This window comes from Eurosta solidaginis, chromosome 5 (genome assembly GCF_040869045.1).
Source record: "Eurosta solidaginis isolate ZX-2024a chromosome 5, ASM4086904v1, whole genome shotgun sequence".
NCBI lineage: Eukaryota > Metazoa > Arthropoda > Insecta > Diptera > Tephritidae > Eurosta > Eurosta solidaginis.
Genome location: NC_090323.1, coordinates 257,820,827 through 257,840,795, shown reverse-complemented (window position 1 = coordinate 257,840,795; position 19,969 = coordinate 257,820,827). Strand labels below are relative to the sequence as shown.

General features: G+C 35.3%; 1 long non-coding RNA gene across 1 annotated transcript in view; it reads right to left on the bottom strand.

Annotated features, from left to right (window-relative positions):
• Positions 1-3,594: 3,594 nt before the first annotated feature.
• LOC137251672 (uncharacterized) overlaps positions 3,595-19,969 on the bottom strand; it is a 313,405-nt gene continuing 297,030 nt past the window's right edge. The window contains exon 5 of the long non-coding RNA XR_010953311.1: positions 3,595-3,615. This is a non-coding gene — a long non-coding RNA (uncharacterized lncRNA). The remainder of the gene's footprint in view (positions 3,616-19,969) is intronic.

Below are 19,969 nucleotides of genomic sequence, written 5' to 3'. Positions count from 1 at the left end.
GATAGGTTTCAGTCTACCTTTTTTTAAGTTTTAGAACAATTGATATAAGTAAGCAATAAAAGAAAAACAAAAATGTTTTAAGTACTTCCTTTATATAAATGGACAAAAAGAAAGGAAAATGCTTTAAATAACTATATAATCTTTTTGAACTTTAGTATTCAAATTTTAACATCATATAATATAAAAATAATATCGAAATTTTATTTGTTGCACTCCACCTTTATATTTTGTTCCATTTATATAAAAGAAGTACTTACACATTTTTATACTCGCTGAGCAGAGCTCAGAGAGTATATTAACTTTGTTCGCATAACGATAATCCGTAACGGCATAAACTAATCGAGATAGATATAGACTTCTATATATCAAAATGATCTGGGCGAAAAAAGAAATTCATTTCGACTCGTCCGTCCGTGCGTGCGTCCGTCCGAAAACACGATAACTTGAGTAAATTTTGAGCCATATTGATGAAATTTGGTACGTAGATTTCTGGGCGCTCACCTCAGATCGCTGTTTAATATGAACGAAATCGGACTATAAACACGCCCAATTTTTCGATATTCGAAATTTCGAAAAACAGAATAACTGGGATAATCCATCACCAAGGATAAAGCGATGAAACTTGGTAGGTGAACTTATGACGCAGAATAGAAAATTAGTAAAATTTTGGACAATCGGCGTGGCACCGCCCACTTTTAAAAGAAGGTAATTTAAAAGTTATGCAAGCAAAATTTGGCAGGAACATTACTCCTATTACTGTATGTGTGCTAAGGAAAAATTAGCAAAATCGGAGAACGAACACATTTCAAAATGGACGTGGCTCCGCCCCTTTTCATTTAATTTGCCTACAATACTTTTAATGCCACAAGTCGAATAAAAATTTACCAATCCTTGTGAAATTTGGTAGGGGCATAGATTCTATGACGATAACTGTTTTCTGTGAAAATGGGCGAAATCGGTTAAAGCCGCGCCCAGTTTTTATACACAGTCGACCGTCTGTCCTTCCGCTTGGCTGTTAATACGATAACTTGAGCAAAAATCGATATATCTTTACTAAACTTAGTTCACGTACTTATCTGAACTCACTTTATCTTGGTATAAAAATGGTTGAAATGGAAATGGACCACGCCAACTTTTTGGACATCTAAGATTACGAAAAATGAAAAAAGCCATAATTTTAAAAAAGAGATAAAACACGGTAATTGGATTGGCCTATTGACGCAAAATATAACTCTAGAAAAAACTTTGTAAAATGGGTGTGACACTTACCATATTAAGTAGAAGAAAATGAAAAAGTTATGCAGGGCGAAATCAAAAGCCCTTAGAATCTTGGCAGGATTACTGTTCGTGGTATTACAAATATAAATAAATTAGCGCTACCCAACAGATGATGTTCTGGGTCACCCTGGTCCACATTTTGGTCGATATCTCGAAAACGCCTTCACATATACAACTAAGGGCCACCCCCTTTCAAAACCCTTATTAACACCTTTCATTTGATACCCATATCGTACAAACAAATTCTAGAGTCACCTCTGGTCCACGTTTATAGCGATATCTCGAAAAGGCGTCCACATATAGAACTAAGGCCCACTCCTTTTTAAAACACTTATTAACACCTTTCGTTTGATACCCATATTGTACAAACGCATTCTAAAGTCAACCCTGGTCCACTTTTATAATGATATTCCGAAAAGGCGTCCACCTATTGAACTAAGGCCCACTCCCTTTCATTTGATACCCATATAGTACAAACAAATTCTAGAGTCACCCCTGGTCCACCTTTATGACGATATCTCGAAAAGACGTCCACATATAGAACTAAGGCCCACGCCCTCTTAAAATACTCATTAACACCTTTCATTTGATATCCATATCGTACAAAATAAATTCTAGAGTCACCCCTGGTCCACCTTTATGGCGCTATCTTGAAAAGGCGTCCACCTATAGAACTTAGGCCGACTCCCTTTTAAAATTATCATTAACACATTTCATTTGATAACCATATCGCACAAACAAATTCTAGAGTCAGGCCTGGTCCACCTTTATGGCGATATCCCTAAATGGCGTCCATCTATAGAACTATGGTCCACTTCCTCTTAAAATACTTTTTAATACCTTCCATTTGATACACATGTCATACAAACACATTCGAGGGTTACCATAGGTTCTTTTTACAACATGGCGATTTTCCCTTACTTTGTCTCCACAGCTCTCAACTGAGTATGTAATGTTCGGTTACACCCGAACTTAGCCTTCCTTACTTGTTATTAAATCCTTTTGTTGCATTATTAAGGTTACCTGAACTATGTATAAGGTTTCGTGCTTATAGTTTAAAGATTAGTTACTAAATGGACATTTAAATTCCTTTAAATGTCATACTGAATGTCGGATTTAAAAAAATCTTTTATACTAATATTCCAATCTAATATATCTCAAAGTTTCGCTCTGCGTTTGTCATGAAGTTTCTTTTCAAGCTCGGAAGAAGTATGATCCCTGGACTACCATGCGAAAACTTTTTCCCTGATGTTGCATTGTCATGAGGTTTTGAAGTGTGTCCTTGGTTTCAAGAATCTAGCTCTACGGGAAGTTACTCAAATATCGGCCGCCAGATTTATATTTCTGAATATCTCGATCCAGTTCCATCTAGAAAACTTTTTAGCCATGGGCTTGAGTACCATTAGAGCTCATGTTGATAACTAGCATACCTCTAAAATCTCAAGAGTTGTTACGAAACAGTGGCTCAACTTAAGAATCATAGTGAACTCAGCAAAGAGGGAATTTTTTATAAAGCGAAAATGCTATTACTTAAGTTAAAAAATTATATGTAGTTCCAAACTTGTGGTTCTTTAACTGTACTCAAGTGTAAGATTCCTATACTACAGTATTTTCACGAAAGTAAAATAAAATGTATATGATTTATATTTGATAAATTACGTTTCATTACTGCTATCAATCAGGTGTTGTGGAGATTTTTTTTCAACTTCACCTCAACTAAATATCTGATTTGGATATCAACTGCAGAAACGTGTTGAATATTCATTTGAGAACTGTTAATTTCTTAAAATCTCTCAAAGGTTGGATAATAATTTGAAAATGCTAATGACGTTGGAGTACAACTCGAGAACTATAAATTTTAAAAAGTTTCTAAAAGGTTGGATACTACTTGGAGAATTAAGTTGGATATCAACTTGAGAACTCTGGTTTAAGAATAAGTAGATAATGATGTTGGATATCACCTCCCGAACTAAATATATATTCGCTGGAGAAATATCTTTTAAATGTTTGTTGGGTAAAGAAAATCCAGTTCCTGTCGTATCTAGATAATAAAAAATGAATGGTGCCGTACAAAAAAGCTTTGCCAAAAGGCGGCTTTAAACTGTGACTGAAGAACTGCTCAGTTTTTTAACTGGAGTTTAAGTTTTACTAGAGTTTAAGCAAACTTAGTTTAAGCTTAGCTTAACCCAAAAAAAACCGGGCCTTAAACACAAAAAGCAAACAACAGCAGCGCTTCAAATGCAGAGCTGGGTATTTAATTTTCGGTTGCAGCCGAACTTAGACTTTCTTACTTGTTGTTTCAAAGTTTAAACTTACCATTACTTTATCGTTAGTAATCTGAAATTAAAAAAAAACATAATGTTAATTTTTACGGAATAAAAGCAATTAAACACTAATATATGTAAGTTTAAACGTATATTTTCAAGTTTAATTCTAGTTAAGTATGCTTGTAGTTTCCACTCAAGTCTAAATTTTATAGGAATTCTTAGAATAAAATATGAATGTTATTATCTTCTTAAACATCAGTCTATATGCTTACGGACTTGCTAGTTCAACCTATCCAAATATTTCGAAGTAAGTGTATAGAAACCATAACATCGGATGGCTTGCATTCAACCACAACAACAACAAATTATATATTTTGTAGTCGTTTTTACCATACTGATTGCCAATCTTACAAAAAATACACTAAGTATGCATAGAACGTATTTTCCGCACACGATACAACAGAAGTTTATTTATTGGTTCTTAAGTGCAAACACACACACACGCACAGACATACAAACGAAAACTTTACTAAAAATGTAGACATATGGGTAACTATGCTAGTTTATGGAACTGCAACAATTCTCAATAAGAAGATCCATTTTAGTTCAGCTACATTACAACAAAAGCAAATTCGCAAAAACAAAATATAACAAGAACTCAGAAATTTGGGTAAAAGTAAATTTAAACCAAAGACAAAAACAAACACGCAAAAATATGCGAAATTGTTCTAGGTGTAGCAGGAATGCGCAACATTCCAACAATGAGTTGCATTTGTATGGTAATACACACACATTCATAAAAATTCTATACAACAAATAAGGAAGGCTAAGGTCGAGTGTAACCGAACATTACATACTCAGCTGAGAGCTTTGGAGACAAAATAAGGGAAAATAAACCTAGGGTAACCATAGCATGTGTTTGTACATGTGTATCAAATGAAAGGTGTTAATGAGTATTTTAAAATGGAGTGGGCCATAGTTCTATAGGTGGACGTTTTTTCGAGAAATCGCCATAAACCTGGGCCAGGGGTGACTCTAGAATGTGTTTGTACGATATGGGTGTCGAATGAAAGGTGTTAATGAGTATTTTAAAAGGGAGCGGGCCTTATCTCTATAGGTGGACGCCTTTTAGAGATATATCCATAAAGGTGGATCAGGGGTGACTCTAAAATGTTTTTGTACGATATGGGTATAAAATTAAAGGTATTAATGAGGGATCTAAAAGGGAGTGACCCTTAGTTGTATATGTGAAGGCGTTTTCGAGATATCCACCAAAATGTGGACCAGGGCGACCCAGAACATCATCTGACTGGTACCGCTAATTTATTTATACATGTAATACCAGGAACAGTATTCCTTCCAACATTCCAAGGGCGTTTGATTTCGATTTTTCGTAATTTTCTATATCGAAAAAGTGGGCGTGTTCGTTATCCGATTTTGCAAATTTTTATTTAGCATACATATAGTAATAGGAGTGACGCTCCTGCCAAATTTCATCATGATATCCTCAACAACTGCCAAATTACAGCTTGCAAAACTTTTAACCTACCTTATTTTAAAAGCGGGCGGTGTCACGCCCATTGTCTAAAATTTTACTAATTCTTTATTCGGTGTCATAAGGTCACCTACCAAGTTTCAACGCTTTATCCATCCCTGGTAATGAATTATCGCAGTTTTTCAGTTTTTCGAAATTTTCGATATCGAAAAAGTGGGTGTGGTTATAGTCCGATTTCGTCCATTTTAAATATCGATCTCAGATGAGTTCCCAGGAACGTACGTACCAAATTTCATCAAGATACCTCTAAATTTACTCAAGTTATCATGTTTACGAACGGACGGACGGACGGACGGACATGGCTAAATGAATTTCTTTTTTCGCCCATATCATTTTGATATATAGAAGTCTATATCTATCTCGATTAGTTTATGCCGTTACGGATTACCGTTAGCCGAACTCTGTGAGCTCTGCTCAGCTGTGTATAAAAACAAAAAAGCAAGTATTTCGCAGAGCATTCATGCAACTTATTCTCATGTTGTATGTATGTGTGTGTGTGCATGCTGCTGTTGTATGTTGAAGATATCAATATGCAAGACATGCAACGTATGTGCAGTTAGATAAAATTCAAATATATTCCGAAAATGTTGTTGGGTGTTGAAGCGGAATCTTTTCAGCTCAGCCCAAAGTGTAATATTTCCGTTTGGTTCAATTTGGTTAGTTTTGTGTACTTGTAGGCAATTTCGGTTTCAATTTATATACGTATGCATGTTTGTGTTTTTGCTTGCATCTAGTGAAAATGTTGTGGCCATCATTGCAACATTGCTTAAATTTACAAGCTTAATTTGTAACAAATTCAATTGGATTGCATATAGTACTCAGTACTTTACAAACTCTTGAATTCGTTTTACTAGAATCATAGATTTCAGAATAAAAGAAAATATTGCAAAAACAAGCCGAATGCATGTAATTAAGATCGGATTTTTATTTGCAGATATTAAATAAAACTTCAATTTTATTGAGTAACAAAATACTATTAGATGGGTGAAATGTATATGCTTCTTTTTTGAAATCACATCCGATCTTACTGAGCTCGATAAGTCACAAAAATCTTACAACAATGTTTCAATGATCAATATATTAACTATAAACTTTGTTGTTGTTTTAAAGGGCCTTGTTATTATTATGGCTATGTCGTATTATTTCTTTACTGGATTTTTTTAACATTTAGAATAAAGAAGAAAGAAATTTTAAGACAATTGGCATAGGTGTTATGTAGATACATTTTCAGGGCTGCTAACCACCACTTGTTGGCAAACGTTTGGTCTCGCTTTTCCAACTATTCCGCTATCACAGCGGCAAGAAGCATTATAGATATGGAAATTAATAAGACAACCCCCAATAATTTAAAACTGGCCTCAGAATTCCTGGAATTATCTTGTAAATCATGCCACAATAATCCAGAGATAGATCATCAAGATAAATAAATAAATAAAATATAAACGAGGCCATGCCGAAGCCGACCAAAAGCAACTTTAAATTGATTCGACAGTAACCTTTAAATGATCACGAAATAATCCGGAAGATATCGATATGGTATCTGAAGTGCAAAAACAGTCTCGGGATAATTACAACACAAACCTGAAGCAGTTGCGCAATGAACAAGAAAACAGTCCGGTTAAAATTTATTTAAAAATGTTACCGAAATATTCTAAAAATTAGTCCGAAATAATTCCGACGCGCAGTAGTTCAAAAAAGGTCACCAATAAGGTATCGAAACTGTGATGCAAAAATATTTCCAAATTTTTGTAGAGATATTCTCTTAATAATCTCGGTATAATTCAGAAATAATTCTAATACGATGCTCCGAAAACTTCGGAAAATTATTCCGAATACAATCTGGAAACTAATCCTCCACAAACGCGAAACAATCCTGAAATGATTCCAAATCGGCCCGAAATAGAGTGAAACTATTGCAGAAACAGCGTCGTAATTATTCCGACATACACGCGAAATAGTTCATAATTCACGAAAATAGTCCCAAAATATTGTAACAGAAATGAATTTCCGATTACTTGCACTAAGTGTTGGGCTCGGAGAGTGAATATTCAGTGTGGGGTTGGTAAATGTTATCAGAAAATGGAATTGATGAAATTATTGAAAGTTATGGCAGCGATGTGGTACAACAGAGAAAATAAGATGAAAACAGGGTAAGATATAGCAGATAGTTGGACATAGTTTTAATATTGAATAACGGAATTTTCAAATTAATAATAAGCAGAACGGCAAAGGCATTATGGTATTATAGCTGAGAAAAAATCAGTTATACGGCTACGCATACTTATCAAGAAATAAACAGATGCAATGCTACAAGCACTCAAAAAAGTTTGCTCAAGAAAAAGAAAATCGGATTAGTTTTTTGCTACAGATCTTTTTTCCCTTTTTGGTTAATGTTTTTTCTTTTACTAATGAAGAAAATTTCATTTATATTAGAAAATTTTAATTTTTTTCAGGAAGAAAAAAATGTAAGATCGCGGGTTCAGATTGAGCTCAAGGCCTAAAACTAATTATTTTATCTACAAAATCATCAACTATATTATACACTACATGGAAAATAGAAAAATAATAGTCAAAGTGAACAACCAATATTCAGACAGGCGCCCCCTATATAACGGTATACCACAAGGCTCCCCCCTCTCAGTCGTACTGTTTCTAATAGCTTACAACAAATTATGCGACGTTATCACGCTTCACAAAGAAGTATAGTTCTGTGCATATGCAGATGATTTCCAAATAATACGCAAATTAAACAAAAACAAAAACATAGTCGTGAATCTTGATGATATAATTAGCGACATTCGAAATTGGTGTAATTACTCAGGTGCAGTTCTATCTACAGAAAAGTGCAAACATCTCCACATATGCCGGAAGAAAAACTGTACTTGCACACTAATAGCCAATAACTTTAACTTTAACACCAGTAACAGCCTAAAAGTTTTAGGTGTACTCGTCAACAATCGATACATTTGGTTAAATCACATAGAAAATCTGCAAGCGTCACTATCAAAAAGACTCAACATAATAAAATGTCTGGCTATCAACAAATTCAATGCCAACCCGTCGACACTTATAAATGTAGGCAATGACCTTAAAATTAAGTAAGCAAATACTAAATAACAGAAATAGTCCTATTTCTGCTATTACCAAACGTCTCAATAAAGCCAAACGAGCTCCTAAAATACAATCAGCACTATATAAAACTGTTAATATAGCCCAATCTTTAGGAATCCCATTTACACCGATAAACACTACTGCAGAAAGACGCCCGCCATGGTTCTTAAATCCTACATCCATAAATACCAGTCATCGTATATTCAACAAATCAACCACCGCCCCCGAAGTATACCGATGTAGTTTCCTTGACATACAAAGCAAACTCGGTAACAACAAATTTTTGTATACCGACGGATCTAAAACTCGCAGTTGCGTATCCTACAGCCTAACAACCTCTTCTGAAATCTTAAGAATGTCTCTCCTTCCGGACTACACCTCAGTTTTCACAGCTGAAATAATCGCTATAGCAGAAGCCCTTAACATAGCAAAACAAAGACGAGGACACTTCGCCGTCTGTAGCGACTCACTCTCAGCACTCGACGCTATCTCAAACACAAATAACCATAACCACTATGCTTCCATGATCAGAAGTACTCTTATAGACTTCCATCCTAGACTGAAACTTATCTGGATACCAGGACACGTTAAAATTCCTGGCAATAAATTTGGCGACCAAGCTACCTCCTCACCTTTAACTGTGACCGCAAATTACAATCACAACGACATCAAGAACTTTATAAAAATGCACTTCACTAAAATATACAGATCACAAATGCACAACACAACCGCCTGGTATAAAAGCATGCCGTTAAACAACCATGCATCCAAACATACCTTAACTTCGCCCACAAAGATAACCCGCACAGACTAGATCTAACTAAAATCATTCGCCTCAGATTAGGTCACACCAAACTAACACATCAGCACAGATTCGACAACAACTTATCTCAAACTTGTCCCTACTGCAATAGCACCACACTAATTAATGTCGAGCACATCCTAAGTAACTGCAGGATGTTCCATGCCCAACGCACAGCTATAATAACCCAAAATCCAAATTCCCTGCTATCAAATCCCAGCCCTCAAAGCATATCCACAATCTTGAGATTTTTAAAATCATCACACCTGTACTTCGAAATCTAAAGAGCTAAGTTAACATGCAACGTAATTACTTATTTTAAAAGCATTATAACTTTACATAAGAAATTAAGCACATACACATACAAACTTTTAAACCCAGCAGTCAGCTGATGGCCTGCGTTGATATAGCTGTTTTTTCCGTTAGCCTATAATTTTGATTATGAGTTAGCGATAATAAATAATAATAATAATAATTTTATCTAATAGTGTTATATTAAATTCTTTCTTAAATGAAAAAATTGTTGAAATTAGAACAGAAGAAAGAAAAAATTTAGACAAATGACAAAGCTCGTTGTATAAAAAAATGTTTTACTGAAAATTTAAATTTATATACATTTTATTTAAATTGGAATAAGCTTTATTTCATCATCTTCCATTTCTTTTTTTTTTTTATATTTCTCATTTGGTCTTGTGCTCCCTATTTTTGGCTTTTTCACTCTTCCCGCTATATCAAATCTATTCAACAGCTATCGGCACATTTTTATACTCAGCTAAGCAGAGCTCACAGAGTATATTAACTTTGTTGGCATAAAGGTAATCCGTAACGGCATAAACTAAGCGAGATAAATATAGACTTCTTTATATCAAAATGATCTGGGCGAAAAAAGAAATTCATTTAGCCATGTCCGTCCGTCCGTCCGTCCGTCCGTAAACACGATAACTTGAGTAAATTTTCAGGTATCTTGATAAAATTTGGTATGTAGGTTCCCGGGCACCTATCTCAGATCGCTATTTAAAATAAACGAAACCGGACCATAACCACGCCCACTCATTCGATATCGAAAATTTCGAAAAACGGAAAAAGTGCGATAATTCATTAACAAAGATGGATAAAGCGATGCAACTTAGTAGGTGAGCTGACCTTATGACACAGAATAGAAAATTAGTAAAATTTTGGACAATAGGCGTGGCACCGCCAACTTTTAAAAGAAGGCAATCTCAAAGTTTTACAAGCTGTAATTTGACAGTCGTTGAAGATATAATAATGCAATTTGGCAGGAACGTTACTACTGTTACTATATGTGTTCTAAGGAAAAATAAGTTAAATCGGATTACGAACACGCACACTTTAACAAAAAATTTAATATCTTTACAGTATATAAGTAAATTATGTCAACATTCAACTCCAGTAATGATATGGTGCAACAAAATACAAAACTAAAAGAAAATTTAAAAATGGGCGTGGCTCCGCCGTTTTTCATTTAATTCGTCTAGAATACTTTTAATGCCATAAATCGAACAAATATTTACCAATCCTTTTGAAATTTGGTAGGGGCATAGATTTTATGACGTTAACTGTTTTCTGTGAAAATAGGCGAAATCGGTTGAAGGCACGCCCAGTTTTTATACACAGTCCTCCGTCTGTCCTTCCGCACGGCCGTTAACACGATAACTTGAGCAAAAATCGACATATCTTTACTAAGCTTAGTTCACGTACTTATCTGAACTCATTTTATCTTGGTGTAAAAAATGGCTGAAATCCGATTATGACCACGCCCACTTTTTCGATATCGAAAATTACGAAAAATGAAAAAATGCCAGATTCTATACCAAATATAAAAAAGGATGAAACATGGTAATTGGATTGGTTTATTGACGAAAAATATAACCTTAGAATAAACTTTGTAAAATGGTTGTGACACCTACCATATTAAGTAGAAGAAAATTACACAATTTCTGCAGGGCGAAATCAAAAGCCCTTGGAATCTCGGCAGGAATACTGTTCGTGGTATTACATATATAAATAAAGTAGCGGTACCCGACAGATGATGTTCTGGGTCACCCTGGTCCACATTTTGGTCGATATCTCGAAAACGCCTTCACATATACAACTAAGGGCTACTCCCTTTTAAACCCCTCATTAATACTTTAATCTAGAACTATGTGTTATCTGGGTCCCGGATCATAGGGGGATAGAGGGTAACGAGAAGGCCGACGAGCTGACACGCAGGGGCTCATTGGAGATGAACGAGGAAATAACCAGTGTTGAAGTAGGCATACCCTTAGCAGTAGCCAAGGGGAATATCCAAAGCTTCTACTTGAAGAAAGCACAAACAAAGTGGAATAACATCACCACCTGTGCAATATCAAAATCCACAAATTCAGGGCCAACATATGCAAACTGATAGCAGTCATTGGGCAGTAGGTACGCATGCGGAAAAGATGGGCATTCCGTATAACGACTACTGCAGAAGCTGCAAAGATCCAAATGCCAAGGAGACAGTAGAACACTTTATGCGTAAATGTCCGTCTCTAGCTAGAGTCAGACTAAGGTTCCTTGGAACCCCGTTTCTAGAAGACCTCAGAGGTCTATCTATGATAAAAATCCCGAATATTCTTAATTTTATCAACAACTCTGGCTGATTGTAATACATTTAACGTAACCTTCCATAGGTTTTAGACGAGTTATATGGCATCAAAACGGCTTTAAATAGCTACTTGGGCGACCAGGATCGCAGCCATTTAACCTACCGACCTACCTGGTTCCCAAATTGAACCAGACTTCTACCTGAATTTATCTGGCTCAAATTGTTAGTGTTGCATTTACATGCACAATTATTTATCTAGCTCAGGATCCTTGCGACAGGATGATGACCAATAACACAAAGAGCACACTTTACATACAAATAACGTGCGAATATTTAAATCACAAGATTCAGGATGTAAGCATTATGAATCAAAAGAAAGTATGAAAGAAGAATTGAGCGTTATATAAAGTAGCTACATATATCTTTTCCTTGATAAATTTTATTTATTCTAGAATGTTGATGGCTTTATCTACAATTTACAATTTCAACACATTCTCTTAAATTAATTAATTAAATGTGAGAATAAAAATTGTATACCGCAAAATTATGCACACTTACTGAAACACACTCACAAAAAGCACTTGAATATTTAGGATGCAAATGTGTCTGACTTTGTACAAAAGCTATGTCGTAATGTGTGCTACTTTAACAACAAACAAACATACATACACATAATAGCAGCCATTCATATGGCCCTTTGCATGTTCGCTATTTCAGTTACAATTTAACGAAATTATGTGACAAATAAATTAATGATCTGAGAGAGCGATGCAGCTGTGAAAACACCCACCGCCCCAAAAAAAAACTGAACATCACATTATTATGCCTGAAGCAGTAAGTGATATACGTACATAGCGTTAAATGCATTTATATACATACATACGCAAGAGTATGTGCACTAAGCTGGATTGATTTGCATGGACGAAAGTTAGCCCATATCGCGCCATCGATTTTTCGATAGGTTTTGGGCTCAGGAAAAAAGTTCCACTAAGCATACCCAAAAAAATAATTTTCGAGCCTGCAAAATTTGAGTTTTTTGACTTTTTTTCTTTGATTTTTAAGGTTTTTTTCATGACCTACTTAAAAAATTTTCATTTGATTTTAAAATTTTCATGTATACCCAGTCCGACTCAAAATTGTTCGCTAAAAACTTTGGCGATAACAGTTTTTTGAAAAAAAAAATATTTTTTGTGTTTTGAGGAGTGTTTTGGTGAAAACATTTATTTTTTCGCCATTTTTTTAAAGGGTTTCTTCAGAAACGTGCAAACGTGTTGCCGATGAAGACAAATTTGTCTCATAGTTCCTATCCCACTTAAAATTATGCGATAAAAATGTTGGCATTAACAGTTTTAAAAAAAAAAAATTTTTTTGTGTTTTGGGAGTTGTTTTGGTCGAAATCAATTTTTTTAATTTTCAAGGCTCCAAATCATTTTTTATGTGTATGTTTCCGTTAGACCCACCAATAAGTATACTAAAATGATCAGGAGACGAGCTAAGTTGATTTAGCCATGTCTGTCTGTCCGTCCGTCTGTCCGTTTGTTTGAACGCAAACTAGTCCCTCAATTTTTGAGATATCTTGATGAAATTTGGTAAGCAGGCATATTTTGATGGGGGATTTGACATTTATCGGAATCGACCAGATCGGACCACTATAGCATATACCTCCCACACAATCGATTGTTCAATAAGAGGATTGTCGCCATTTCTGCCTCATTTTAACAGCTAGCAACATCAAATTTTACCACAAGCTTACGTATTGGGCATAGATGGTTGTCTGAAAAAATCTTCAAGATCGGACGTATTTATAATAAAAATCGATTTCGAAAAAAATGTTGAAAATCCTCTTACCTGAACAGTCGGTTTTATGCGATTTTTATTATAAAGATGTCCTATTTTGACGATTTTTTCAGACAACCATCTATGCCCAATACGTAAGCTTGTCGTAAAATTGATGTCGCTAGCTGTTAAAATGAATACATTTTTTCACCAAAACACTCCTCAAAACACAAAAAATATTTTTTTTTTTTTTCAAAAAACTGTTACAGCCAAAGTTTTTAGCGGACAATTTTGAGTCGGACAGGGTATACATGAAAATTTTAAAATCAAATGAAACTTTTTTAAGTAGGTCATGAAAAAAACCTTAAAAATCAAAGAAAAGAAAAGTCAAAAAACTCAAAAAACTCAAATTTTGCAGGCTCGAAAATTATTTTTTGGGTAAGTTTAATTAAACTTTTTTTCCTGAGCCCAAAACCTATCGAAAAATCGATGGCGCGATATAGGTTAATAAATCAACCCAGCTTAATGTGCACAGTACTGTGATCTCTTATATACATACGTGTCTATTTTGTTTGTTTGTACCAGCGCAGTGCTCAACTCCAATCGCTTATTGAGCTTTTTGTTGCACACTGGGAGCGTATTATCCTCTGTGGAATTGAAGTGGCTTTTATAAAAAGAAATTTATTGTTGCACTTTTCTGTTGATTATTGCAAGTGTAATAGTTGTTATTTTTATTATTATTGTAGTTTTTTTTCGTTGGCATTGCATATGCCGTCGGTAACAGATTTGTCATCACTTGTGCATACATCCTGCAGCTATGTTTATATGGAACTGCATACGTGTAAATATGTCTAAATCTACGTATGTATTATAAATATTGGTAAGTATGTTTTTTTTTTTTATTAGTATAAATATACTCAGAAAGAATTTCGTTCTAGCTGTTACAATCTATTCACTGTGCTTCACACAAAAAGATATAATTTGCGAAAAAAAAACCTTAATCAGAGTTAGCTTTTCAATTTATAGAAGAGTTTTGTTGAAAAATTCTCATAAGAAAGTTCGTTTGCCGAAAGTTTTCAGGATAACTACAGCATCAGATTATTTTGAAATAATTTTGAGGCAGTTTACGGATTACTTTTATGCATTTCATGAAAGTGAAATTGTTTAATAAATTTGTCACGAATCTCAAAATTGTAAGTCCTTAAAAGGTAATAGATATACCTATCAATAAGTATACCGCAATGATCAGGATGAAGAGCAGAGTTGATTTAACTATGTCTGTCTCTCTGTTTGTATGCAAATAGTCCCGCAATTTTTGAGATATATTGATAAAATTTGGTGAGCGAGTATATTTGGGTGACCGATTAAGCATTTGTCGAAACCGTCCGGATTGGACCATTGTACAATATATGGGAGATATACAACCGAGTTTAAATAAAAGAGGATTTTTGTCATATCTTCCTGAATTTACCAGACTGAGGCTTCAAGCTTCACCATACGCTTTTGTATATTGCACATATTGTTGTATTAAAAAATGGATAAAATCGGTCGAATAAATTGCATGTATCCCATACAACCGATTGTTCATATAAGAACCTTTTCGTAATTTCTGCCCCATTTTAGCAGCTAGAACCTTCAATTTTCACTATATGCTTTCATATATAGCATATATTGTTGTCTGAAAAATTCGAAGAGTTCGGCCGTATGTATAGCATATGTCCCCTACAACCGATTTTTCAGGTAAGAAACTTTTCACAATTTCCTCACCATTTTAACAACTAGAGACTTCCAAATTCCAGAATCCTTACATATATAGCATATATTGTTGTCCGAAAAAATCACAGAGATCGGTGGTATATATAGTATATACCCCATATAAAATGTCAGTTCTGTTCCGTTTTTAACGGCTATAAGCTTTAAATTTCATCAAAAACTTATGTGTACGGCATATATTGTTAAGATGAGTGATTCATGGTCAAAGCTATTTCATGCAGACCAAAAAAACGTGAAACTTTGCATCTTTACACAAACTACCTACCTATTTTTATACCCAGTTGTACTTGTACACAGGGTATTATAATTGTGATCTTATAACGCTTGGTTATATAGATATAAAGGAATCTAGATAGATATATACTTCCATATATCAAAATCATCAGTATCGAAAAAAAATTTGATTGAGCCATGTCCGTCCGTCGGTCCGTCTGTCCGTTAGCACGATAACTTGAGTAAATATTAAGATACCTTCACCAAATTTGGTACACGAGCTTATCTGGACCCATGATAGATTAATATTGAAAATGAGCGAAATTGGATGATAACCACACCCACTTTCTTATATATATAACATTTTGGAAAACACAAAAAACGTGATATTTTAGTAAATAATACAACTAGAATGTTGAAATTTTACACGTGGATTCATATTGAGACTCTTGAAAAAAATTTGAAAAAAAATATAAAAGGGCCGTGGCACCGCCCACTTGTGATACAATCAATTTTACAAATATTATTAATCATAAATCAAAAATCGTTCAACCTATCGTAACAAAATTCGGCAGAGAGTTTGCCCTTACTATCAGGAATACTTGGAAGAAAAATTAGGGAAATATAAAAGATTTTTTGAAGGGTCGTTGATGATTAAAATAAGCTATATCTTTGCAAAAAAGAGCTTCATATCAACGGTATTTCATTTCCCTAGTGGATTTATAACAGTAAATAGGAACATTTTAAAAAAATTGGCGTGGCACCGCCCCTTTTATGACCAAACAATTTTCTTGTAAAAAATTGGGTACACAAATGTTCCCTATAGCAGGAAATATTTCTAGTAAAGATGGATAAGATTGGTTAAGGACCACGCCCACTTTTATATTTCGATTGTATGTAATGTTCGGTTACAGCCTTCCTTACTTGTTCTTTTTAATTTTCGCTTCTTCCTCATTCTATGTATTTGTATACCTTTCATGCAATTGAAACTGTATATTAAGTTTGTCACCAAACTCAAAATTTAAAGTCTTTAAAGAAGAAGGGAAAGAACCACCAATAAGTACACTGAAATTATCAGGTTGATGATCTGAGTTGATCTAGCTATGTCTGTCTATCTGTTTGAACGCAAACTAGCTCTCAGTTTTTGAGGTATCTTAAATAAATTCGGTGAGCTTTATTTTGGTATTCCGGATTGGACTTTTATAGCTTATATCTCCCATAAAATCGAGCTTTTAGATAAAAAAGTTTTCGCTATTTTTCCTCATTTTACCATTAAGATGCTTCAACTCTCACCAGATGCTTCCACATATGACGTAAGTTATTGTCTGAAAAAATCATTAAGATAGGTAGAACATATAATATATATCCCATACAACGGATTGTTCAGATTTTATATTTTTTAAGATTTCACCAGCTTATTCTTCAGCTCCGATCATGAAGGCTATGAGGTCCCGCCTTTACTTGTTTTTACTAATTTTTTGTGGAAATTTTTGCTTTTTTTCCAAAAGACGTATTAGCTGTCTACGCAGCGATTAAATTGAAAGTTGAAAAGCGCGTAAGATTTTCGAGTATTTCGAGATTCGAGAAATTCTTCTTCTTTAACAAAACCGAAAAAAATCTAAAGCCCAGGTGTAGAATCTGTATTTAACTTGCAGTGTATCCTGTGCAGAGTCTTTAGTGCTTTGCAATTGAATCACTTGCTCTAGCGAAATTTCAACTTTCCTTTTTCAGAGCATTTTGACAGCAGTCACATACATGTAAACAAATAAGGGTGGATCAAGTTAAATAAGATATCGAAAACACATTTTGGACTACCTCAAACACATTAGCAAAATTTTTATTTAGCAGATACGACGTATTTAATAACGGTTGAATGACTTCCTTTGTTTGATCTTTAACATATTTAATTCACAATATTTGAAACATATATATTAAGCTGGTAAAGCGGTTTGCGTGAAATTTGAGTTAACATACTCACTAACACATGCAAAGCGTTCTTCAAAATAACCTTAGCTCGAAAGTGGCTTGCAACATGATCCATTTGTTGGTCTACTTAAATTAATGTTTACATATATGTCAATGGATATATCCTCACAGTATCCTGGTATAACGGTATACATATGCAAACACATAAATACACACATACATATATGCGATATATTCTTCTATATTTGCATGAACATTAATAAAATATATGGTGTTTGTTATTGCTTTATGTTCACTTGCTTTTCTGCCATCATCGAAAGTTGCATACACATACATGCATATATACTCATATGCATATATATACTCATATGCACAACATCAACGCATTCATTTCACCGATATTATCATCGTAAATACACAACGATTAATCATAGCAATTCATTGCGTATTATAATAGCTTCCAGAACTTTTCAAGCAATTGTCAGTATCAGTAAATGTACGTATTTGCATGCATACCAGTAGATACATATACCAATATACATACGTACTTAAATATGCGCACTTTTTTAGACGTAGCCCTGCAAAAAATCGTGCGATTAATCCCTAAAGAGAGCGGTCTACGATTGATCTCTTTTTTCCACATTGGGGTATTTGATCCCCTGTAGTCCCTTTTGGGTATATTTTGCATCCGTCAGTTTGAAATTTAAATAGCCAATTAAAAAAAAACCAACAGCAAAGAAATGAATAAAATAAAAAGATTTAGTGTGATTGAATATCATTATTTAAGAAAAATGCGGAGCTCTATACCGAATCTAAAATACTAGGACCATATATTCCATTCCATACGGATAGAAAGGAGACTTGTCCGTCAGTACCCATAGGCGAACAAAAGATACTTGCTTGACTGTGGCTGTAGAGGTACGAAAAGAATATGTCTGATACTACTTGTATGGGTACAAAAAGGCCTGTGGGACACTTCCCTTAGGGGTACAAAGAGGAATTGTCGAACAGTACAGAAAAGATCTGTCCGACAGTACCCGTGGGGGTATAAAGAGGACCAGTTCGACACTACGCATAAACAGGTACAATTGGTTTCTCAATAGGGCATAGGTTAGGTTAGGTTAGAGTGGCCACCGGTGCGAGCACCAATGCACTTAGGCCCAAAAAGGTCCCCTTGTGATACCACGTGGGTATCTCCCCTACTCGAACCAAAAGCTCGACACAGCAAACGTCAGGAGTTTCTTAGGTTCCAACTTAGCCAGATCACAAAGATCGTGAAAGAAGGGAGATCCCAGAAATGTCTTCCTCTTGTGCCAAAGCGCGGGAAAATCGCACCGAAAATGTTTCACTGTTTCTATCTCTTCTTCGTCTTTGCAGCTCCTGCAATAATCAGAATAGGGAGCACCCAGCCATTGTGCTTGCCTCCCGATTGCTATGTGACCGGTTATAAGTCCAACCACCAGAGATATGTCCCCCCTACCAAGAAGAAGGATACTTTTTGTGCGTCTCGCGTCCCATTCAGACCACACAAGCTTGGAGTGGTAGCAGGATTCAAGATTGATCCATCTCACACCCGCTTCCCTAAGGAAAATCGCTTTCAAAATGAGCTTACAGGTAGCGTATGGCATGTTCAATCCCTTCCAGGACAACGAAAGCGGAACGGATGTGCCCCCTCTTGCAAGTTCGTCAGCCATTGTATTGCCCGGTATATTCGAGTGTCCAGGCACCCATACCAGACTGAGGGAAGTTTGCTGAGCGATCTTCAGCGGCACTTTTCTACTGTCCTGGACTTACATGTGACCGATCCAAGTGCTTTTAGTGCAGCTTGGCTGTCAGAGTAAATACAAATTTGGTTATAGCCGTGAGCAGCCTTCCCCAGGTGATCAATGGTCACATTTATAGCAGCCAACTCCGCCTGAAAGACGCTGCAATGATCGGGTAGGCTAAATGATAGATTCCACCCTAGTTGAGGTGCAAAGATACCGCTACCCACTTTATAATCCAGTTTGGAATCGTCAGTATATATCTGCAGACTATCGCTCAGGTCCGGCGGCTACTTCAACCAATAATGCCTATCTCGTACTTCTAAACTCGTACTTCATATTGAAAAATACAGTCGCAGCGCAATAGTCGGACGAAGGCGAATCCAGATAATTAAGGATAGCTGCATGGCCATCCACATTGTCTCTCCATCCGGATAACTCTCGCAGCCGGAGAGCAGAAAATGCCGCAAATTGCTTGGGCATTAAATCTATTGGCAACGCATTAAAAATAGGGGGAGACAACTGCATGCAAGGCCGTCTCCGTGGACTTCCCTTTCATATACGCATACTGGGATATCGATAACTTTCCCTCCAAGGACTTCCTTAATGCGAAGTCCATTAACAATAGGACATGTTTAAACAAAAGCGACCACTTCAACCCATATAGAGAAATGAAATCTGGCTATAGTCGCATACTCCTTTCCGACTCATACCGAATTCATCCTAGCCTAATCGAATTTTTTACAGGGAACTGCCATGTCTTTTCATATGTATTGTAAAGTTCTTTTTACGTAATTACTGGATTATACAAATTTATCCCGCATGCATACACATTTCTAAAGATCTGTCTTATGTGTCACTGTATCTTAACAGTTGAGGAGATTACTTTATCCAAATTGTTTTTTTTTTTTGAAA